The following is a 23161-nucleotide window of genomic DNA, read 5'->3' as shown; positions in this document are numbered from 1 at the left end:
TGCTTTTGTTTTTTAATCAAAAGAAAACTGCGGCTCAGGGTTATAGAATTCTTGTGGAAACTTATGGTGATTCTGCCCCATCAATTAAGACGTGTGAATACTGGTTTAGACGCTTTAAAAGTGGTGATACTGATGTGAAGGACAAAGAACGCTCGGGACAACCAAGAAAGCTTGAAAATGCAGATTTGCAAGCATTATTGGACGAAAATCCAACACGATCCACTTCAGAACTTGCCAGAGCATTAAATGTTGATCGTACAACAGTTACGAAACATTTACATGAAATGGGAAAAATTCAGAAAGAAGGGAAATGGGTTCGACATGAATTATCGGAAAGTGCCATTGCGAACCGGTTGAACATTTGCATTTCGTTGATCGCCAGGCAAAAAAAGAAGAGTCTTTTGTCTCGGATTGTTACTGGGGATGAAAAGTGGATCTATTTTGATAATCCGAAACGCAGAAAATCATGGGTGGATCCAGGCGAACCATCAACATCCACTCCGAGACGCAATATTCACGGTTCAAAAGTAATGCTCTGTATTTGGTGGGATAGTGTACTATGAGCTGTTAAATCCGCACGAGACTGTCACGGCTGATCGTTATCGACACCAATTGTACAAGTTGAAGCAAGCATTGGACGAAAAACGAGCACCAATTGCGAGTAAACGACGGAAAGTGATTCTTCTTCGTGACAACGCTCGACCTCACGTTGCGTTATCAGTGAAACAAACACTATTAGAGCTTGAATGGGAAGTCTTCTCCGGACATTGCTCCATGCGATTATTATTTGTTCCGGTCGATGCAACACGCTTTAGAGGATACACACTTTGATAATTTGGAAGAAGTGCGAAAATTCGTCGACGAATGGATCAACTGAAAAGAAGAGTGATTTTATCGTGGTGGAATCCATCTCTTGCCAGAAAGATGGGAAAAAGTTCTAGAAAACGAAGGAAAATATTTTGATTAAGGTATTCATTCATTATCATATTTAAATACATGCGTTTTTGAGCAAAACAACCCTCAAAACTAAATCACACCCCTAATATTTCACGCTAGCTGTAAAAGTGTGACAACGCCATCGCCGCCGCCACAATGGACATAATAAAAAACAATGATCAGGGGTGGCTCGATTTTAATTAATCGTCTTGAAGATCGCTGATTAAGGACTTCTTGCAACCGCGGGAGAGAACACGTGGTGGTTGCGTGCACTGCAGCGTGCCGCGCGAGCACGTGTGCAGTGAGCGCAACGCGAGTGAAGTTAGCCGTAAAACGGGTCCTGCGAGCTTATTTCTTCGCGCGCGAGCTCGTGCTGGGGCAGTAGGGGCGGAGTGCCGCTGGCCGCCGGGTGATACCGGGACCGATAAAGGGCGCAGTGCCATTATAAATATATAGTGTCGTTAACGTTACGTACGTTGCACCGATAACGCGATAACCCATAAATAGCCGAGCGCACGATCGCGTTGGCGGCGGGGGTGGAAAATCTTGTTGGCGGTGGAACTTCTTTCGCGCTGGTGTGAAAAAGAAGTCGCGTTTTACGTGCGGATACACGCGGTAATTCTCGACGGCCGCGGGCGAAACGAGACACGATATACGTATACCTATATATGCACACGTAGGAACTCGGCCGAGTTCGCCGTAACGCGGCGCGTCTCTCTTTACGATGCGCCCCGTGGCGAGGCGTGTATTATAACGATAATACGCCGAGTACATAATTTCCTTTCTTTATATTTGCTGTGTAATCTCTTATCACGCATCGACAGCGTGGAGCGTAGGGAGAAACGAGCTCGTGCTAGGCAAAGTTTTATTCCCAGAGAGAATTTTCGATACCGCGGTGTGAATCATTCGCCGTGATTTATCGTGCACACACGTAAAATATGAGAATATAAATAATTTTTTAATCGGTGCAATTATGAAGAAATATAGTTCAATTTTAATTGACATATTGTTGTCTCCTTTAGACAAGGATTTTAGAGCTTGATCGAAACGGTGCGAGAATGAAAAACGCGCAATTAAATTGGATGATTTGCGATTGATGCAACTGCAGAAATGCGTGCGAATATAATTATTCCTGCGCCTTGTCGGGTTTTGTACGTGAAATTAACTCTTTCCATGAAACGAGCTAAACCAGGCGTTGGAGCGACGAGGTTCGGTCTGTCCCCCGAGCATAAACGAGATGGGGTTGTGTCTCGCGTCTCTATATTCAGCAACCGCGCGGTGTTGTAACCCTCGTCGTAATTTGTAAAATAAGAGGCTGCGCCGTATCACGCCTTCCAACTCGAGCTCGAGCTCGCCGCCACTGTCGTCGTGAGCAAATTTGCTGGGTATATATTTGCAAATTATTATCGACCTCTCGGGCGCAACGAGGAAACAACACCCTGCGAAAGACGTATATAAATGCATCAGCGCGACCGCTTTCGGCAATGCGAAGTAGTATATTTCAATAAAAAGTATTAAATTTATCGTTTGATTTTTTCTTTCATTACGTAAAAGACATCGTAACATATTATATTATGCAATTATCCATACTGCTTTTTTATAAAAAATATCTTGAATAAAGTTAATTTCCTAATGATATGATATTTTCCAATTTTTCTTTGTGTTTTAAGAGTGAAACATTTTATAGCTTGGATTAAATTCGGGTTTGATACGGTGGATTTAGCGTGGATTTTTCGAAAATAACCGGTTAAACAATTGAAATAGTTTGGCAACAATATTGACGTATATCTTTCTGCAACGGATTTTCACGAGATTTTTGCCATGTGACTGACAAGTGAAATTTGCATCTGAGGTACGTATTGCTCGTAGAGTAGCGATTTTTAGTCAGCAATGCAGTTTCGCGGCAATAATTCATAACGGAGCGACAGATTGTATCGTGCGGGGCCAATTAAAATCACTCGTTTCTAACACGAGTAAAGTTCGGTGATTGTTCTCGCTTTATCGAGCGACATAAGCGTCCACACGCCGAAACGTAACTTACTGCATACTCGCTCGGGGAACCGTTCCGGTTAATGGAGGAGAAAGTCATTTTCGACTTTGATGCGTCCCGCGTTACGACACCGCTCCTCGTAGTCCAACTTGCGAAACTAATTTCGTTCACGTTGCAAAATTACGCCTTTTTAGTACATGGAAATGCCTCCCCGATCCGAAATCAATTTTATTAACTAGAAATGATTCGACGCACTTTCTCCATAATCATAAACATTACACAGCAATTTGGACTTTTCTGTTCACTACGTTTTCGCATTAATCATTTTCTACAAGCTCATATTTATACGATGTCACATTTCGCGGCATTTATTTCAAAATCTATCTAAAGTCCGTTCTTCGTTTTCTTACGTTTCTACATTAAAAAGATCTCGCATCGTTTTCCGTTGCAAAAGTAACTTCGCTAATTTTTATCAAAATTTCGTCACGTTATTTCAAACGAATTTACAGTAATCTCGTAATGATCGTGGCGGATCATCTCATTAGTCGCTCAAGATGACTGCCGGTTGCGCTTACCGTAGGAACTTGGGGATTTATCTCGATAAACCCGGCGTAAAATCTCAACTCATCCAATTCCGTAGCGACCCCATAAAACTCGCTCGTGGTCTCCCATTATACGGCAACCTCGAGAAGTATCGGCAATATCTCGGGTGGAGAGTCGGGGGGGGGGGGGAGGGAGCTACTGTCGCGACAGGGACGAGAAGTATTTTATGTGTACACGTAGCTGATGGCGTTTGCGCCTAAGCTCTCGCCAACGTAAGAGGCCATTCTGCCCTTCCTCGGACTAAAAGTCGCGGTATCAGAGGTAAGAGGAGGAGGCGCGTGTGCAATGGGAGGGATAGCTTATCTGGGGCAATGGAACACGACCGCACAATCATGCCGTAATCTTTTTACTGACGAACTCTGCGTCCGGCCAACAAAAATGGACACACAGCTCGCGCTAACTGATCAGCGAACTCTCGTCGTGATTACAGAATACCCAGTTTCCGCGGCTCTTTCAGCTCGCGCACGTCATAATGCGGTTCCCCGCGAATCCTGTGACGCGATCGCGATGGTACAGGATGATGGGCATCAAAGAGATCTGTCGAGTAAAGGCAGATGTAGTTGTTTCGATAAAGCTTTGATAGAATCTTTATTGCGTGAATAATATAGTTGAAGATGTACTATAAGAACACTTCCAGCTGTTGTTAATTTATTTCATGCCAACGAGTTAAATAGAGAAAGAGGCAATTGAATAATTGCCAAGTTGATTTCTCAGATTGATGCACGGAGCTAAAGAAAAGTGCGAAAATACGGCAGTATTCTGTAACATCCCACACCCACAGAAAAGATTTCTGGACTTAATGCTATTACTCTTTAATCTATCATAAAATAAGATCGCTATAGCCACAATCATATTTATTATTGAAAAGAAGCATATTTTAATCTTGAATAGAAAATTCGAAAATCTACATTAAAATAATCTTGGTGCTATCTCATTAATTTTCTCAGAAGGATTTAGATAAAAATTTGTAGCAAGTTCACAATATTCTTCATTTAAGAATATTGTGAGATCTAAAAGACATCTTATTCTATTCTTCTAAGAGAATTTGTAGAATCTGCACAAAACGGCCAATATTTATATGTTGCAATCGAAAATCGGGAAAGTGTTTCTGTGTTTCTGTTATTTACAATGAATAAGTGCAATACTCTACAAGAAATATTAAAAGATATGGAAATGTCTTATCCCGAATCTTATTTCTCAAGTAAGTATATTGTATATACTTACTTACATTTCCATATCTTTTAATATTTCTTGTAGAGTATTGCACTTATTCATTGTAAATAACAGAAACACTTTCCCGATTTTCGATTGCAACACATAAATATTGGCCGTTTTATCGGAATAAAGGACGCAGAAGCGCCGAGTCGACGAGCGACTGTGAGAAAATGATGCGTCGACATCGACAAAGCCTACTATAAAGTGGCGCTAATATCAAATTATTCTACATACAATATATAAGCATAAATTTGTATATGTTACTCTTGTCTCAAGACAGTAAGACAATCTTATTTAATTCGAGAGAGAAGAATAGAAATTATTGATTTAAATTAAAAATTGTTTTATTTTCATATTTTTTATACTTGTAATACGATTAAATTAGTCAAGAATATTTTTCGTCTTGTTATCAGAAATCCTTTCTGAGGGTGCATATATAACGTTTCAATTTATCATTGTATAACGCTTCATCTAAATTAATTCATAAATTGCGCAATTTGATGTGGCATATTATCTCAAAATATGTATACCTTTACATAATCGCTTGCGACCAAGCCTTGGGATTGTTGCTTTATCATCGTCGTTATCAAGCGCGTTGCCGTATCGGAATCGTCTCGCTGGGTAGATCCTGACCGTATCCGCCATGCGCTTTGTCAAATCAGGTGGCTAGTTAACTCCAAGGTCGGAGGAGGCAGAGAGGAGATATAAACCGCTGCGTACCAGAAACTACCACGTGTTAATGCGTTAGGTGGCAAACGGGATTGGTCCCGCTCTCGCGCGGCGTACAGATAAAAATAATCCACTGACTAAGATCTAGGTTTCGGCGACTCTATTATTACTCCAAGTCTTACTCACCAGCGGCGAGAGAAAGAAATCGCGCGCGTCGTTCGCGCAAAGTTCGAACGCTTCTTCTCATGAAAACGATTCGAACGGGTTTTGTAAAGAGAAACACGCGTTTTATAAATTCCAATATTTTCTCTTTTTAACATGTGCTTTCTTTTTCTCGTTGAACGTGCAAAATGTTTTATTAGACACGAAGACTTGTTGAGAAAAGGAGTAAAATGAAAAAGTCGATATATATATATATATATATATTTTATATTTATTGTTTAGAAAAATCATCGCGTTCTAGAAAAACGGAGATACATTGTTACTCGCGGAATCGCGGGACACTCTGTATAAATTTTTCCTTGCGATGCTACCGTTGCCATTTATCGCTGGCATTTAATAACCTCTAACTCTTTATGACTTTATGGCATCGGTGAAATAATTGCCCTTAAAATTGTTGAAGCACCCTTGGCCGTCCGATAATTACTGCGACAAGACGACGAATAAATCAGTGGCCATCAATTAATTCGCGGGAATATGATTTCCCACGGTCTGCTTTCTCTCCGTGTCCCTCTCTTTCTTTCTCTCTCTCTTCCTTTCGTTCTCTTTCTCTTCCTGCACGAACGCGGATTTGCATTTCTCTTAATCGCTATTCAATTTCACGACATCGGTGCTTCGAATATAATAGCTCCGCAAATTTTCGCGCAATTTACCGACTGTGAATTTTTACGACTCACCCTTTTTTTCGTGTCTCGTCTGATAATTTCAGAATTAGAATCTTCTAATCTAATAAAAGTGATAAACAATGGTTACGATTAACGATACAGGGAGAACTGTACGTGTCTTAATTGGGTCAAGCCTTTATCCTCCATTTAAATAAAAACTTGATTACTGCTAAAGGGGGAGAAAAACACTGACAGATTTATCAAAGTGTACATTGTTTAGCGAAACCTTGCGTCATTTTTATGACGCGTAGCATATCATTCTTATCTGCAGAAGGAGCAGATAATTGCGATTAATTAAATCTGTGCGGCTGTGTAAATTATTCTCAACGACGAGAAAGTGATTTTACAGAATATTATAATATCATTAATTGTGAGATTGGAGAGATTGTGGTATATAAATTATAATTATACGATCCTCGCGGTCTTCTTGAAAACAACACGATTAATTTTGCTGTTATTGTGTCACTTGTCTGTCATCGACAACTGTACGATTTGATAAAACTGCTATCTCGCGACACTGTCATACGTTTATCTACGTAGTGGGATCTTGCTTCTTTCTTCGGCGACATATGCGATAATTTGAAATGTGATCGGTCTCTTTAGTAGATAACAAACGCGATAAATCAGGAAAGTGCTCGAGGGAATAAGCAAACACGGTACAGTCCCCTTTTCTCTCGTCTCGGACACCATATCCTCTTTTCCGCCTACGAATGCCTCATGTTGTTAACTATTCAAAGACCACGAAACAGATCTCGCAGCTGGACGAAAACACCCATAAATCAGTAGAATATCTCAGAAAGCTGACAAAATCATGACAATCATTTTAACTCATCAAAGAATATCTCTAATATAGCAATTTAAAAAGAAAATGTATATAATTTCAGAATACTGCGTTATTGTAGACATAAAGTGCTAACGTAGAAATTGCAAGTTGATGATGCTAAATGATAATGAGACCGCAGAACAAAGGAGGACACGCCGGTCCTTTCTCTCCTCCGAATATCATCCTGCACTTCCTCCTCCTCCTCCTGCGCCTCTTCTCGCTTTCGCCCCTTCGATAGACAACGACGAAAGCCGTGGTGTAGGTCGGAGCACACCAGTCAGTCACCGGATGGACCATGGGTGTTGCGATTGTCAGCGCGCGAGATCGAGCCGAATGGCGGAACCGCCGGGATTTCCCCGGCACGCCAATTTAGCAAAGTGATTGACAGACGGCGGCTTGATGGCGTTTGGCTTCGAGCTCGCCCGCTGGTGCCATCGGCGACGAGTTACTTCGTCCGTGCGATTTCCACTCGAAACGCTCTGAACCATCAACGGGCGCAGTGGCCCCTTCGCAATTATTACATTGCGTGATAAAACCGCCCGCCGGCTGTCTGGACGATTGTGGACCATGATAATCTCTTTTTTTCATTTTTTTTATCGCTCGACGAGAAGAGGAGGAGGAGGAGGAGGAGAGAGAGAGAGAGAGAGAGAGACGGCTTACGCGAATAGATTAGGTGATCATTGATACGTATAATGTTGATGATGGAAAAGAGTACCGCCGCAGCAATTTTTATTCTCAGATATGCTAGGTACTATTACGCCAAAGTATCATTAGGGGGATGGATAACATCTTGATGTTACAGTGGCTCGACTGTGGACTGAACTCAGCTGACATGTAACGTTCATGAAGACAGACAAATCAACAGATTTGGATTTTCTGCGTTGAAATAGAAAGTTATTTGATATACAATGCGTGGATAGGTTATTGAATGGTTTTGGTTCTATATTTTTATATTTAATTTTCGAATCTCGACCTGGAGTATCAATCTACTACACTACGATACTACTACACTAAATATCTTAAATTCTTTTTGGACAGAAAAGATATTCGTGGAAGCTAAACTGTCATACATTTGCATCTATTACAATAACACGTTGTAAAGTGTGTTTTCACGTTTTCGAAATGATCCTTATGATCTCAATTGTTGCACGAGAAAAAACTGCACTGCAGAAAACTCTGGTCGCTATTTGCGTTACGATTTTTCATGTACGGGATCAATGCGCAGGGTATTTTAGAATATTTCAGAGCGGATGCACGTGCACAAGAGCAACATTTTTCATGAGTCTGGTTTTACTCGAATCTGTGACTTCTACTTTTAGTGCTTGTAGTCTTTCTGCTGTTCTCTTCGATTAAATCGGAATCTGACAAACTCGCCGCTTTTAACGACGCAAGCCATTTTCATTCGGACGCCTTCGTCTGATCCCCGTCGAGCATGCGGACGCGATTATTTTCGCGCTCGCTGCGCGCGGGGCCGCGTGCGTATCGATCCGGTGCATTGTACGCAAGACGGTTTTCGCAGTCAACCGCTCGCCGAAACTGACAGACGCCGCCGCCGCTTCGTGTCGGTCCTGCTTTCCTGCATAAAGCGCTTTGTCCGGGAATTAGTCGTAGGTGGAGGCGGATGAGTATGTCTCGAATTTCAAAGCGAGTTTAACGCGATATTATGTACTCCGAGCCGCGAGGGAGGAAAGGGAGCAATGGTTGCCGCTGTATCGTAACCGGCAACTTTAAATCGAAGTCTCTTGCGTCCGACGATGCCGCTGGAAAGCTTTTCCGTCCGCACAGCTTGCACATTAGCGGGTACGCTCGCGCGATAAAATGAACCGCGCGCAATTAGAGTTCCTCTTGAGAGGGCAGAAGGAACGAATTAATCGGCAGCGGAGCGATTTTTCGTGCCGCTGCTGAGTTATTTCCGCGCTCGCGTTACATTACGCGCGACATGTTAATTATCGCAATTACGCGATCGCGCGCGCGCGCGCGCGCATAATGCGGGGTGTCTTGTCGCACACGCACAATATCCGAAAACAAATTGCCAGCGCGCTTATTACTCATAAACGACGATTAATCGTTACTCGGCTGAAACGGTGAGTTATCCGCTTTGAATTATTTACACGCGCGAGCGCGTACGCCGCGCGGATGCAGAATGATGCGGTCCATCACTAATGGAGCTTTTTCCGTTGCGCACGCTGTTAATGGGATTGATTCGCATCGATTCTTGTTTGGCAAGATTTCCACAGACATTTACCTCCGTTAACGCACGTTATTACACGTTGATGAAATAATCCGGATTCACGTGTTATCTCGGTCGCTTTGTGATATTCATTTCTTCTACCAATCCACTAGTAAATAATGGATCTCGATTGATTTAATTCAATTCTAATTCGTTTGCAAAATCTTTCCATTTAAATATTTATCATCGCATTTAAACTTCATTGGAGTCTGTTATTTTTATTTTTCGACGAGTTTCGACTGCAAAATCCGAGTGTAGCGTCACGAGATGACAATGTTAGAACATCAGGAAGATTTTCTTCCGCCCCAACTCGCGACGCGACCGGCGACAGCTTCCGTTTCTCTACCCCCGGGCTCACCCCGTTTCCCAACTCGTGTGTATTATACCACATCCAGCACGAGCCACCACCACCACCATCAGTGGCGGCTCGCGAGACCGTCACGATAGTCCACCACCATTATATCGGTCGGCATTGCGCCTGGCGGTTTCCGCGCGGCGCGTCGCGTCGCGTCGCGTCGCTCGAACGAGGTGGAGGAATAGCGGTGGCGGCGGCGGCGTCGGCAGAGGTGGTGGAGGTGCGGAGAGAGTAGGAGGACGTGGAGTAGGTTGCGCGCGCGGCTATTTTGATAATCTCCCACTCCTCCCGTCCTTCTCCGTTCCCTCCTCCCTGTCCCTCCCCGTGCGTTTCCCTTTCTTTCTTTCATTCTGCGACTCGTTCTTTCCCTCTCGCCGTTTCTCCCATTTCAATCTTCGCGTCGCGCTCTCTTTTTGTTCTCTCTCTCTCTCTCTCTCCTTCTCTCTCTTTTTGCTTCTTCGTGCACGCACGTACGCACTTTACGCACGCACACGAAAAACGACTGATCTCGCGGCATGCACATGTTCTCTCTCTTTCTCTCGAGAAAGAGAGAGCGAAGAGTCGGTAGTTGGCCGTCCCCGTGACGGTGGTCGCTAGTGTCGCGGATTTTCCTCTCTGCCCCTCGCTTCCTTCCCTCTTTCCCACTCTTCGTTCTTCCTCGTTCGCTCTTCCTCCTCCGACACGCGCTCGCTCCTCTCTCGCGTATACCGATACATACACAACACCCACACGCGCATGCATCGTCGACGTCGTCGCCGCCGCCCGTATACGTACGTGTGTCCGTGCGCCCGTGTACGTGTGTATCTCGCTCGGCGTGCGCGTCTATCTCGGCGTCCGTCCCGCGTCCTCCCGCCGTTCCGACCGGAAGGTGCCAGTTTCTCGTCGACCATCGTCTGGTGCGCAACTGCGCCCGTCTGTGCTGCGCCTCGTTCCGTCGTCACCATCGTCGTCGTTATCGTCGTCGACGTCGTCGTCATTATCGTCGCCGACCTCGTCTCGATATTCGTGGTCAATTCCTCGCGGTAGACCGACGTGACGTTCAGTTCGCGCGGAACCTAGTAGTGTCCGCCGTGCGCGTCGTACGTACGTATGTGTGTGTGAAGGTGTATATGCACGCGCGCCGGTACGGCTGTGTGCGCTAACGCGCAGAGATAATCGCGTGAAACGCAGCGTCGGCTCGCGCGAGTGTCGCACTCTCCACTTCTCCGCTCGGTACAACGGTCCTCCCTCGCGAGAAGGCGCGCGCGATACGTGCCGAGAGCGTGTGCGTGCCGAGGTTTTTCCCTCGTCGCGGCGAGTTCCCGCGCGCGGGAGGGATTCCCCGTTGCTTCCTTCCCCTGTTTCGGATTTTTGCGACGAGTAGGAGCGCGCGCTTCTTGGATTAGCCGCTCCCCTCGTGCCGCACTCTCTCTTGCGTCGTCACGTCACGTCGTCGTCGCGGCGCGATCGGTAACGGGAACTCGCCGGGAGAATGAGAGTGCCTTCGTCGTTGTTGCCATTGTTGACCAGTGTCCCGTGTGATTATCCCGGTGATCGTAGTGATAACCCGCCGTCAGGATCGCCCTCGGTCAGCGCGACGACAGCAGGCGTCGTTCGCTCGTGAAACGCACGGTGAGTCCCCTTCTTTCCGTTTTCCTCCTCCTCCGCCGCCTCTTTCTTCTCCCCTTACCCCTCGTCTCTGCTGGCTTCTCCAGCTGGTAAACCCGCGGCGCGTTTATTGCGAAATGACGTGTAATCGGCGTACATTGCGGCGGCGTAACTCTATCGTGGTGGTGCATCGCACCGCCGCCGCCGCGTCGCGCCAATTCCGTTCTTGTTTTTCGGAAATATTTCGCTGTTGACGGAGAATTTGTCAATAGCTTGTCGGTGATGTCGCGACGCGGGATTAACAGTTTGTCAGTTATGTACAATGATGCGCCGAATATTTATCACCCAAAAAACTTGGATAGATAATTTGAATGCGATGATATAATGTAACATGTAACGGGGATAATGAGAGTTATCGATTACACGTTGTGTAACCGTTAAACAATTAACTCGGAGGTTGATGCTTGTGCAGTTTGCTACGAGGGATAACGGAAATTGTTTTGTCGGGATGATTTTTATCAACTCTCACATACTCGACGGCGAGTCGTTTCATTTCGTGCACGACAAGGTATTGCGTAATGATCCGTCAAGAGCCCGGATGACGCATAATTATCAGAAATTGCACGACCGGTCGGATCTCGCGAAAATGTTTGGATCCCTGCGTCGCTCGTGAAGCGGGCAGCTGCGGCGGTTGATTTCTCGGTAATCTCGCGGAATGACGCACGAATGATCGCGGAAGAATTGCGCGGTAGCTTGGCGCATCCCCGGCCTGTCTGGAAACCACTTGTTTCAATGAAATTTTCGGCCGGTGGCAATCGCGTTATCGCGCGCGCCACGTTAAGTGGCAATTTTTATTTTTTACAAGTTATATAATATAATAATAATTTATTATCTCGCAGCAGCGCGAGTTATAAATAATTCGCTATCGTTATCGGTAGATATTAAAAGTCATCTGATAGCTATGTAGTGGTAGCATGTGCGACATTGTCGCGCGTATGTGAGCATCATCTCGAGATGATCGATCCGGTTCAAAAAGTCAGGGTCGCCTCCGATCGCGATTTGCGCTTTTCGTTCTAGCATTCGATGAGTATCATCGGATGCGGATCGGTTGATAATCGCAATGAAACATGTACTTTGCACCGCTGATACTCGGCACAAGTTGTTTCTTGTGCCGTGAAAATTGTCCGATGATGGGAAACGCGCGGAAAATTTCGCAACGGAGCTCGCGTGAGTATCGTCGCCATCTAGATTTCTCTGCTTCTCGCGTCTCGCTTTAATATTGCGCAAGTGTTTTCGCGATGGATCGGTTACTTTATAAAATGCTTCATGAGCATTTACGTCTCCATTAACACTGCATCGTCTTCAAAACGACGTGTTTGCGGCATCAAACTCGTTTCGTTAAAACTGCGAAACATGGAATACATAAACAGAGTGGTCAACATATTATAAATATTTCGCGGATTCGCAGCGTTTCTCTCTTCTCTCTCGCCGTATTAAAAATTATCTCTGTATTTCTCATCCATTAGAATCTATTTGTTTCCTAAATTTAAGTATAAATGTCAATGTTGTTGATTTTATTGCCCAAAAACTCGATGTGACACGCCGCTTTGTTGATCCGCGGCTGAATTTGGCCGACAAAAACCGTGTCCCGAAATGCGCGCCGGAGACAATGCTGTTCGCGCCAACCTTGTGATTCATCTCGCGGCATTACTATCTAACAGTTGAGGCTCTATGAATCACGTGTGTGTGCTTTTGCGGAAAAGCCGTGTACGCGAAGAAAGCAATTTTCTTGCCGGCGTGTCGTCACCGGGCAATAACACTACGTCATCGAGCGACCGAAGTTACGACGCGTCGAGTGTTCCCTCGAATTTTAATGTCCGTTGTTTATGAATGACCAACAAATTGCTGGTGGCATTGAACGCAGTGTTCATCCAACAGTTAAATCCCGAAATAGGATCTAACTTGCAAATCTGGAAATTTTTAGCCGTACAGAAGCTGGTGTTTCTTTTGTTTGAACTTGTTACGAAATAAAGTAGCAAAGTACACTTATTTACCAAGCCGTTGCTCCCGACTTTGTTATTTCATTTCGTTTAGCAACTCCATTAAGAAATGAAACTCGGTGGCGATTCTAATTAAAGACAATTTATAAGCGCTGCTAACGATTCAGTTTACGAGTATACATTTGTATCTTATTTTCTTAAAAAGGAGAGAAAGTCTGTCGGAAAATCCATTAAGAACCGATGCACACACCATGATTTCCTGTCCGTTTCAGCGAATCTGTCTCGCTCAAAATCACCGGCGGATCGATGTAACCGTTTCGTACCTTTTACGAGAAGCAATAAAACTAGAAAAAAATAGGAAATGTCTCTGACGAAAATCAGTTATCCTAGCTAGTTTGACGTTTGCCTTCAAAGGCACGTGCGGTTTTTTTGTGCAGTTGAAGTCAGCTTGTTTGAACCTGACTTTTGAGTGTCCTGCTCTACCTGTTTAGTAGCTTTTTATAATAGTTGGCTAAGCAGTTGGTTATTCAGTATAGCATTACGAACGAGGATTTTCTGGATATTTCAATGTTAGTATTATTTTATGTACATGCATATATTTATAATATATTCACACTGATATCGTTTTACATATAAAGTAATATAAAATGATAATAAGTTGCGTACGTGGACTACTGCGTTTGTAATTTTTGCAACGTTGATTAAACTTGAAATGTTAATTATTTATATATTTCTTACTGTAATATAAGTTCGGGAATTGCGTAGATCGATTGTCGCGTCGTGAACGAACACAAAATCGCGCCGCTTTGTAAAGAAAATACCAAAGATATTAGAGAGCCACTGTGTTGCAAGAAGCAGGAAAAACGTCGCAGGTCGTTGCAAGCGACGTTTTACGGCCGATCCATCTCTGTCCATAAAATAAATCTCGTTATTTTACGAACCGGCCGCGTGTCCCGGATTTTCTCTCCCGAGACTTTATCGTTGTCCAAGGACGATGAATCTTCCCCGCGTTCGGCCACGTTTTTCTCGGTGCACGCCACACAGGGGGGAGGATGTTCTTCAATGACGTCATGAAAACGCGAGGTCAAAGACCCCGATGCAATGTGAGATGCGAATAAACTATGAGGAATAGGATGCAACAAATTTTGCTATGTTTTATCGATTTTCCTTTACGAATTAATACTCGCACTGTCTTCTCTTTTCGTGTGATTATCGAAGAATTAATTAATCTTGACATCGGTTTTCAAATAACTTTTATTTGTTATCGAGCTTTGTAAATTTACTTCTAAATTGATTGAGTAGGTCTATTTACAGTTAAAGCATCTTGGATCAAAGCAGAATTTGTTGTAATCTGTCGTCTTGAAATTTCATCTTAATTTAATATTCCATTCCACACCTCTCGTTTCCTGTCTCGCGCTTGGACTTTCTCGCTTCGCTAACTCGATATATGACGCAATCTCGTCTATCTTCTATTTTTCATTAATAATAATGTCCGATAGAAAGGATCGGTATAGACTTTTACTTTTTATTTTAACACAGTTACGCTTTTAGACGCATCGTAGCCGCTCATTATATTCGACTGAGCGGAGGTTTTGACGTCATTACCAGCGTCATTTTTCTTATAGCGCGAAGTATCGAAAGTGTGTATCGTCTTTCTGTACCCGTTAATTGAGTTAAAGGAAAAGAGTAAATAATTTAGCTTTCGATAAGAAAGTATGACCTAGATGAATCCACTCTAATAATTAATTTCTTAAAATCTTTATTCTCATTCAGTTTTCTTTATTTTTCTTATTCATCTTTATTAATATTCAGTTCTGATTGGAAAAGTTATTTTACATCCGGAATACAGACTCAGATTGTTCGAAAATTCATAAACCGATAGATATTGCGAAACCGGGAACAATATATCGAGTGAAATTTGCTCTCGCCAAGGTCGCAGGTATTTTTGTCACTCGGCATTTAAGATCGTGCGACTGATTTACGAGATCTTGGGTTTTGGAAGGGAAATGCAGGGAAATGAGCCAACACACCTCGGTCCCCGCTCAGTGGGAAGGGAGAAGGCGTGACGAGGGAATGGTACACTTTATTGGCGTTACGGACGGCTTCATATGCTGCTGTCGTGTGCGTTTCGCAGAAAATTCAGAGTCCACGCGAGAAAAGGCACAGCGCGGTTTATGGTGACCATTAAAAGAGTTCGGGACGGCGGGAAAAATCCTGTCGTCGTAAAAGTACCGAAGAATGTCGTTATTGCCGGACGATGGGACGATGGAGGCTTCCGAGGAGGGAGCCCGAGGCATCTTCGATGGCGGGAGGAGGAGGACCTACTACTCGTGCGCAAAGTGTTGCCGCGGGGCTCGACTCGATAATAAAATTACGGCTTCGTAATAAAGCTGATACAGACCTAGTTCATTTCCGAGCGACTCGCGGAATGCACTTCGTCGCGAACTTCATTGGCGAAGTGAAGTCTATTCGAAAACGAGACCAGGCGGGATAAACGCGTTAATAATGTCCGGATATATCCGCGTCGCTTCAGCGCGAAACGAAAAAATTACATTACGTTATTCCGTAAGTGCGTGATAATTAAAACAGTTCCGCGAAAGCGAAAGCGACGGAAAGCGAAGCGTTGAATGACGATGCGTTTCGGAGTAATATCCCCGTATTCGATTAATACCGGCTAATTTCCACGATCCCGGAGTTACAATCCATCTTGTGAACGAGCCATTTTAGTAATACCGACCAAGTGCTGCTATTGTACTTTAGCAAAACTTTTCGCTGCTATAAACGTGCACGAAAGATATCGCCTCGCACCTGGCTGTTGCTGCTGCTGCAGAGATCTGTTTGCTCGTTTTCTCCCGGCTCGATTTCTCCAGCGTTGAGGACGATGTGCGTCTTGTGCTACTCGCGAGCAATAAGCAGTTTTGCTCATAATCGTATTCATGAAGCCAGCGCGTCACCGCGTGTCGCCGTCGAGAACGTGTTGCGTAATCGATTGTGTCGACAATGAGCAAGCGGACTTCAATTTTGCCGAGGTGGAGAAGCTGCATGCTCTCTCTTTCTCTTTTTCTCTCGTGGCTCTCTCTTTGGCATCGCTGCTAGATGCGCTCTCAACGCGGCTGGTGAAGAAAATCGAAATTGTCTGACCGCTGTCGAAAGTACTGCTGTGATACCGTCCGTGAACTCGAGGTGACCGAAATTTCAACATCGTCGTATGACTACTCGAAAACCGTGGGATAAAATCCTGGTGACGCCAGCGATGATAATCTTCTCTCGGTTTTCGCGCTTGCGAGCGTTTCGCAACGAGGGAAATTTAATTGGGAGGAGAAGTTATTTAATAACACCATTATTAATGTACTAATAACTGAAATTTAGAAATATATATCCTACGGTTACTCCATATTCTCACGTTGCTTCACGACGATAGCTGATACAGGAGCCTCTCTGTGCACGGACGTCTATGCGCTATGGCGTGTCTGTATAGAGGAAAAAAAAACTGGGAAAATGGAAAATCAGAGAGAACTCGGCGATGTTCGCCATTATTGGAACGGAATCCTTTCTAAAAGCGAGTAATCCGATTCTGTGAATAACGGAGTTTGTGACACTGGAAAAAATTCTACGGTTTTCACATGCGCTTTAGATAACGATTACGAGGCCTTTATTGTTATCGAATGTGGAATCGCGATCGTAAAAATATCTGTACAAGCACACACACGCGCGCGTAGTCGTGGGAGTGTCTTGGGCCACTTCCACGTATAAGACGGTCGATTTTCCGGTTAGAGAACCAGCGAAATAGGTGTTTCGCGAAAATCCGCATGTTCCAGCGAGCTGCGAGATGGATTTCTAAGAGACGACGTTCTCGCGGAACGGGTTTCGCGAGGTCGCGGTTTAATTTCACGCGAAACACGTGAATCCGTCGTTGGCTTGAATCTTCTTAATAACACACGTTCAAGGAGATTAGCCACGAAGCCGACGCCAACGACGACGACGACGACGACGACGACGACGACGGTGGTGATGATGGCGACGTTGTAACGCTGCTTGTTGGCTTTCGAAGGCCGCGCATTGGAGGCGTCCTACCGCCGCCGTGCGAAACGATGTCAGTGTGTCAGTGTCAATGGAAGCCGAGTCATCGGGGTCCGCCGATTGTGACTCAACGGGAAGATGATTTCGCTAATCCGTTGTAATGTCGACTCTCATCCTCGGTGCCGATCAACGGGGTGCGAGAGAAAGAGAGCGTGCGCCGTGAACGATATCTCTCGCGTAATATCTGTGTCATTAGCAGATTGGATCCATTTCCGATGCTTCTGTGACACGTTACCTCGACTCACGTCACCGGCGCTGCCACGGGCGTGTATTTAATTCGGATTATTTCGGGTCTCCGCCATTTGACATCGATACCCTCGAAGATAGGGACCGATCACAGTACGCGCGATAAAAATCGATTTAGGACAGCATATGTATTATTGACGCGTGGCGAAGGGAGTTTCGGGGATAAATTTATAACATCTCCGTTCGCGATGAACCACCGGAGAATAGTCAGGTGCCTTCAATATTTAATAACACATCCGACTCTCTGGTAAATATCTTCTGATCAGAGTTGAATGCTTCAATTTAAATATCAAGAAACGCGAGGATGTGTTATCTCGAAATTTCATTCTGACTCGAAACGCGAGACCGTTGAGCCGAACAAACAACGAAAGTTTGGCGCCAGAGATATCTGCAACGAGACGCATATATTTAGTCTCTTAAACCGGCTATTTGTTACTTAATAAATAATAATGTTGTGGCGCGGGATGCAACGACCGTGGCGGAAGGAAGATCGCGGCGAATCGGGGGGAGGAACGAGACGCGCAGCGACAAAACGCTCGAGAAGAAAGAGGCCGTCGAATCGTCGGGAATTCGCGAAGCGCGCAATCCGCCTTAGCCTTCGCGCCGCGCTCAAAATAACCGCGACAACTCGTCCGTCCCTCGCACCATCCTCACCTCCGCTCCTCCTCCGACTCGTGTCGTCACTGTTGTTTCTCGCCGATTCGCTGCAACCGTCTCCTCCTTCGACGGTCTATCGTTGTTTGCGCGGCGCAACTGCGCCGATGATCGCTGATTTCTCGCGTCGCGGTCGCGTCCAGCTTCTCGCATCTTTATCGAGAATGTTATGGGATGTTATGGACAATTGCTGAGAGAAAGAGAGAGAGAGAGAACGTCGATGTGCCAGTCACATTAAAACGCTTTGTATCGGGATGCTTTTATTCTCGCACGTTTCAATGAAACGGTGACAGGGAGAGGGGAGGAAATTTTATTTTAAACGAGATTTTAATTCCGTATGCTAATTATCGGGACGTTGTTGACGCGTGGACAGCACTTTGATGCGCCATGAAATTTTTACCAAATTCGAATCGACTCCGAGGATGCCGAGCGAAGCTTCGGGTACCGAGCTATTTAGCGTCCCGTTGTTCATTCGCTATTTTAACTGTGAGCGACACGCGTTTCTCGACGACGACGACGCTCGCGGTCTTAAACGGACGTCGTCGTCAGTCCTAGTTCGCGTTAACCGGAACGCTCGTCCCCTCTCTTCTCAGCGCTCGTCGAGTGGTTAACGAAGTCCGCCACGTCGAATTCGCTACACGTACGATCACACTTGAGCACCGTGCGTGCACATGTGCGAGCTGTAAGCGTGCCGTGCGGACTCTCACGCGTATTCGCTCGCACGGGTTCTTTGAAGAACACGTGTGTGTGAGAGAGAAAGAAACGAAAAAGGAGACGAGTGGCTCTTTATTACTTTGTTAGACTTGTCAGACTTGATTTTGCTGAAGACACAAGAAGTCGTGCCGTGAGTTCACGTATGATCCGATGTGAGATCTCGCGAGAGAAACGAGAGAGCTATCCACGTACGTTGTTCTTTCACGCGTGTCGTATCGCATCGTTGCAGTATCACGGGCGAGTCGCGAGTCAAGTTGACGTAACGGGCCCGAGTAAAATCGGCTACTTCCTCTCGCGCTGCCCTTCTTTCCCTCCTGCTTCTCCTCTCTCTATCACCATAGGAAAAATGATTACGCATTAAATCGTCACGTTTATTTGACATTCGAACGCTGACGTCGGCGCGTGCGACCGTATCGAGTTCCTCTCTCTCTCCATGGAAGCGTCGTACGTTTCGTCACGCCGAAGTGTCGTAACCGACTCTCCTTAGCGAACTCCATTTTCACCGCACTGTACATCGCATGAAAACAAGATTGCCTGCATCGTCATCGGCGTGCAATTATCGCGTGCCACATTTTCAACGTTTATTTCTCTCTCAATGCTTTTATATTCTCTTTATTATTACATTACTATTATTTTATTTTACAAAAATAACTTGGAAGACGTTCGAGAAAGCGAACATCGTTCGTTCGAGAAACTTGGCGTGGATCAAGGGAGGATTCAGATCGATTTTGACGTTGGCGACTATTTTCAACGTCATCATGTTTATCCGATTATTTTTGGTGATCGAATTATTTGTCGCGTTTGCGAGAAATTAAATCACGACGACGAAATTACATCGAAGGTGCTTGTATGGGCTCGCGGTTATACGAGCTCGTCTGACGTTTACAAAGTAGCGAGCCTAGCGGAAAGAGCCAAGCAACGCGCTTGATGTCCCTCGTAAAACATGGCCACAGTGTTTTATTGGCTGGTCGAGAAGACGATCCTTCCGTGGCGGGTGGGGTCGATAACGCAATAATCCTTTATCGCGCAATTGAAAAGGACCGGCAGCAGGAGGGAGAGAGAAAGAGAGGATATTCTTTGGTCACCCGAACGGCCTGGGAGCGATGACGGTTTTACGGACCGACGACATAAATCGACTTGCTCGCGAGTCGGATAAGGAGCGCTGAAAACGTTTTTATCCGCTTGAAGCACCACTAGTGATTCTCCTGACGGTAGTTTCCTTTCCCCGTTGCACTCTCCGTCACCGTGGGATTCCGTGAAAACAGGTCAGAAGGGAAAGGACGGAAGATCGTGGATGTAAAATATCGGAATAACAGCATCGAATGCGACGTTGACTCTCTCGTACTTCGAGAAAGATATTCTGGTTTATGCACCCGTCATGCTATTTGTACAAATGCACATCCGCAGGAGAAAGCACGTAAGAAAAATGACATCAACAAAATTAACGTAAGAGAAGGGACAGAAAAGGAAAGATTTGAGAAATTATGTAATTTCCCGATATAAGTAAGAGCAACTTGCGTTACCGTTACAAGAGCAGCATAACGATGTCGAGATATTTCCGACCGCGACAACGGCCGATAAAATTGCGTCGAGCGGAAGCGAATCGCGGCATCCGCCGATGAAAATGGCGATAGCCGCGGCCTCTCTATTACGTGTAATCCGGGATTTAAAGCCAAGACGTGATGGATCGAGACGGATTAGAAACTCGGAGTAATAGATGTCGAACGGGTCGGCGAGGAAGAAGCGCGTGGTTAAGGCAGATCAACGTGGATTCTCGATCTGTGTTTTGTTCGTTTAATCACCGTTTATTCTCCCTTTTCCCCCTGCGCGTTACTTTCGTCTCAGTTTACGGGCTCGAACATTGCACATTATTCTCTCTCGCCAACAGGATTTTTATTTCTTTACTTATAAAGTAATCAGATTGTCATTGTATCGTATAAACGCATTCGGTGTTATTTTATCATTTTTTTAAGCATTCATGTAATATGAACGTGTATTTATACGTAATGACCAATTATTGCACATTTTGTTTTCCCTGGAGAGTTTTGTTTCAGAGCAACGTTATAGTCTCTTTATCTCTGCTTCTCTCTTTGCCTCTCTGGCTTTTACGTATCTCCCTCTCTCTCCTTATCGGCGAATTGCGAATCGCAGCTGGCGAGGGCCGCTTTAAATCATCCCTTTCTCATTACCATTTCAAATGGGCCGCGATTAACGCGAATTAATTATCTACCATGGCAATATTCCGCCTCGGGAGCGGACCGGGACGCCGTCGCTAAATGCTTGCCCGACGAGAAAAATCCACCTCGAGGCACCCACGCTATCCCGATATTGAAAAAATATCGGCTAATTCGGCCGCTACTACGTCGCTACTCGAGAAAGAGGCGCGAATTAATCCTCGGAGGATTAAATCGATTGCGACGCACCGCCGCGCCGGTCGCGAATTGAAAGCATGGAAAATCGCTGGCATTTAAGGCTACATTAATCGCGTATAATAAAACTCGGAATGCTTACGCACACCCTTGCACGCTTGTAGTAAAAATAACGAATCATCGTGATACGATGATAAATGTAGCGCACAATTTTATCCGCTTCAAAAGACTACTTATCCCGAGTCGAAATTTTGCGCCTACTTTAATGCTTTTAGTAGTCGTACGAATCTACTTTTAGGAAAATAGAACCTAGAACTCTTACATTGAAACTCAAACTCCTACAAACAGATGTTAAGATGCTATTTTCACCCTGCAACATTCGGCTATAATCTTGATCGTAACCTGCTTTGACGCTCTAACGGCAAAAAAGGCAATTTCGGACATATTTTAGTGTTAAAGTAGTAGCTAAATAGACGCTGAATAACGCCTCAAATGAAGAATTCGAGGTTCAATGTAGAACTAAAATTTCGACTCGGGATATTTCGATCTATTACCCGAGTCAAAATTTTGCGCCTACTTTAATGCTTTTAGCAGTCGTACGAATCTACTTTTAGGAAAATAGAACCTAGAACTCTTACATTGAAACTCAAACTCCTACAAACAGATGTTAAGATGCTATTTTGACCCTGCAACATTCGGCTATAATCTTGATCGTAACCTGCTTTGACGCTCTAGCGGCAAAAAAGGAAATTTCGCACATATTTTAGTGTTAAAGTAGTAGCTAAATAGACGCTGAATAACGCCTCAAATGAAGAATTCGAGGTTCAATGTAGAACTAAAATTTCGACTCGGGATATTTCGATCTATTACCCGAGTCAAAATTTTGCGCCTACTTTAATGCTTTTAGCAGTCGTACGAATCTACTTTTAGGAAAATAGAACCTAGAACTCTTACATTGAAACTCAAACTCCTACAAACAGATGTTAAGATGCTATTTTGACCCTGCAACATTCGGCTATAATCTTGATCGTAACCTGCTTTGACGCTCTAACGGCAAAAAAGGAATTTCGGACATATTTTAGTGTTAAAGTAGTAGCTAAATAGACGCTGAATAACGCCTCAAATGAAGAATTCGAGGTTCAATGTAGAACTAAAATTTCGACTCGGGATATTTCGATCTATTACCCGAGTCGAAATTTTGCGCCTACTTTAATGCTTTTAGTGGTCGTACGAACCTACTTTTAGGAAAATAGAACCTAGAACTCTTACATTGAAACTCAAACTCCTACAAACAGATGTTAAGATGCTATTTTGACCCTGCAACATTCGGCTATAATCTTGATCGTAACCTGCTTTGACGCTCTAGCGGCAAAAAAGGAAATTTCGCACATATTTTAGTGTTAAAGTAGTAGCTAAATAGACGCTGAATAACGCCTCAAATGAAGAATTCGAGGTTCAATGTAGAACTAAAATTTCGACTCGGGATATTTCGATCTATTACCCGAGTCAAAATTTTGCGCCTACTTTAATGCTTTTAGCAGTCGTACGAATCTACTTTTAGGAAAATAGAACCTAGAACTCTTACATTGAAACTCAAACTCCTACAAACAGATGTTAAGATGCTATTTTGACCCTGCAACATTCGGCTATAATCTTGATCGTAACCTGCTTTGACGCTCTAGCGACAAAAAAGGAAATTTCGCACATATTTTAGTGTTAAAGTAGTAGCTAAATAGACGCTGAATAACGCCTCAAATGAAGAATTCGAGGTTCAATGTAGAACTAAAATTTCGACTCGGGATATTT

The 23161-nt window shown here is 44.5% G+C and overlaps 1 protein-coding gene across 6 annotated transcripts in view; it reads left to right on the top strand.

Moving 5' to 3' along the window:
• The window catches only part of LOC105284176 (AF4/FMR2 family member 4), a 194653-nt gene that overhangs the window by 61670 nt on the left and 109822 nt on the right, over positions 1–23161 (top strand). The window contains exon 1 of one of the 6 annotated variants that reach the window (XM_011347506.3): positions 10051–11316. The exons of the other annotated variants lie outside the window; for them this stretch is intronic. The gene's annotated coding sequence lies outside the window, so the exon portion shown is untranslated. Of the gene's footprint in view, positions 1–10050; positions 11317–23161 lie in introns of those variants that run through there. 6 annotated transcript variants of the gene reach the window in all.

The sequence above is a fragment of the Ooceraea biroi genome, chromosome 12 (assembly GCF_003672135.1).
Source record: "Ooceraea biroi isolate clonal line C1 chromosome 12, Obir_v5.4, whole genome shotgun sequence".
In the NCBI taxonomy this organism is placed as follows: Eukaryota; Metazoa; Arthropoda; class Insecta; order Hymenoptera; family Formicidae; genus Ooceraea; species Ooceraea biroi.
Note: the sequence above shows the minus strand (reverse complement) of the source record. Positions and strands in the feature narration are given on the sequence as shown.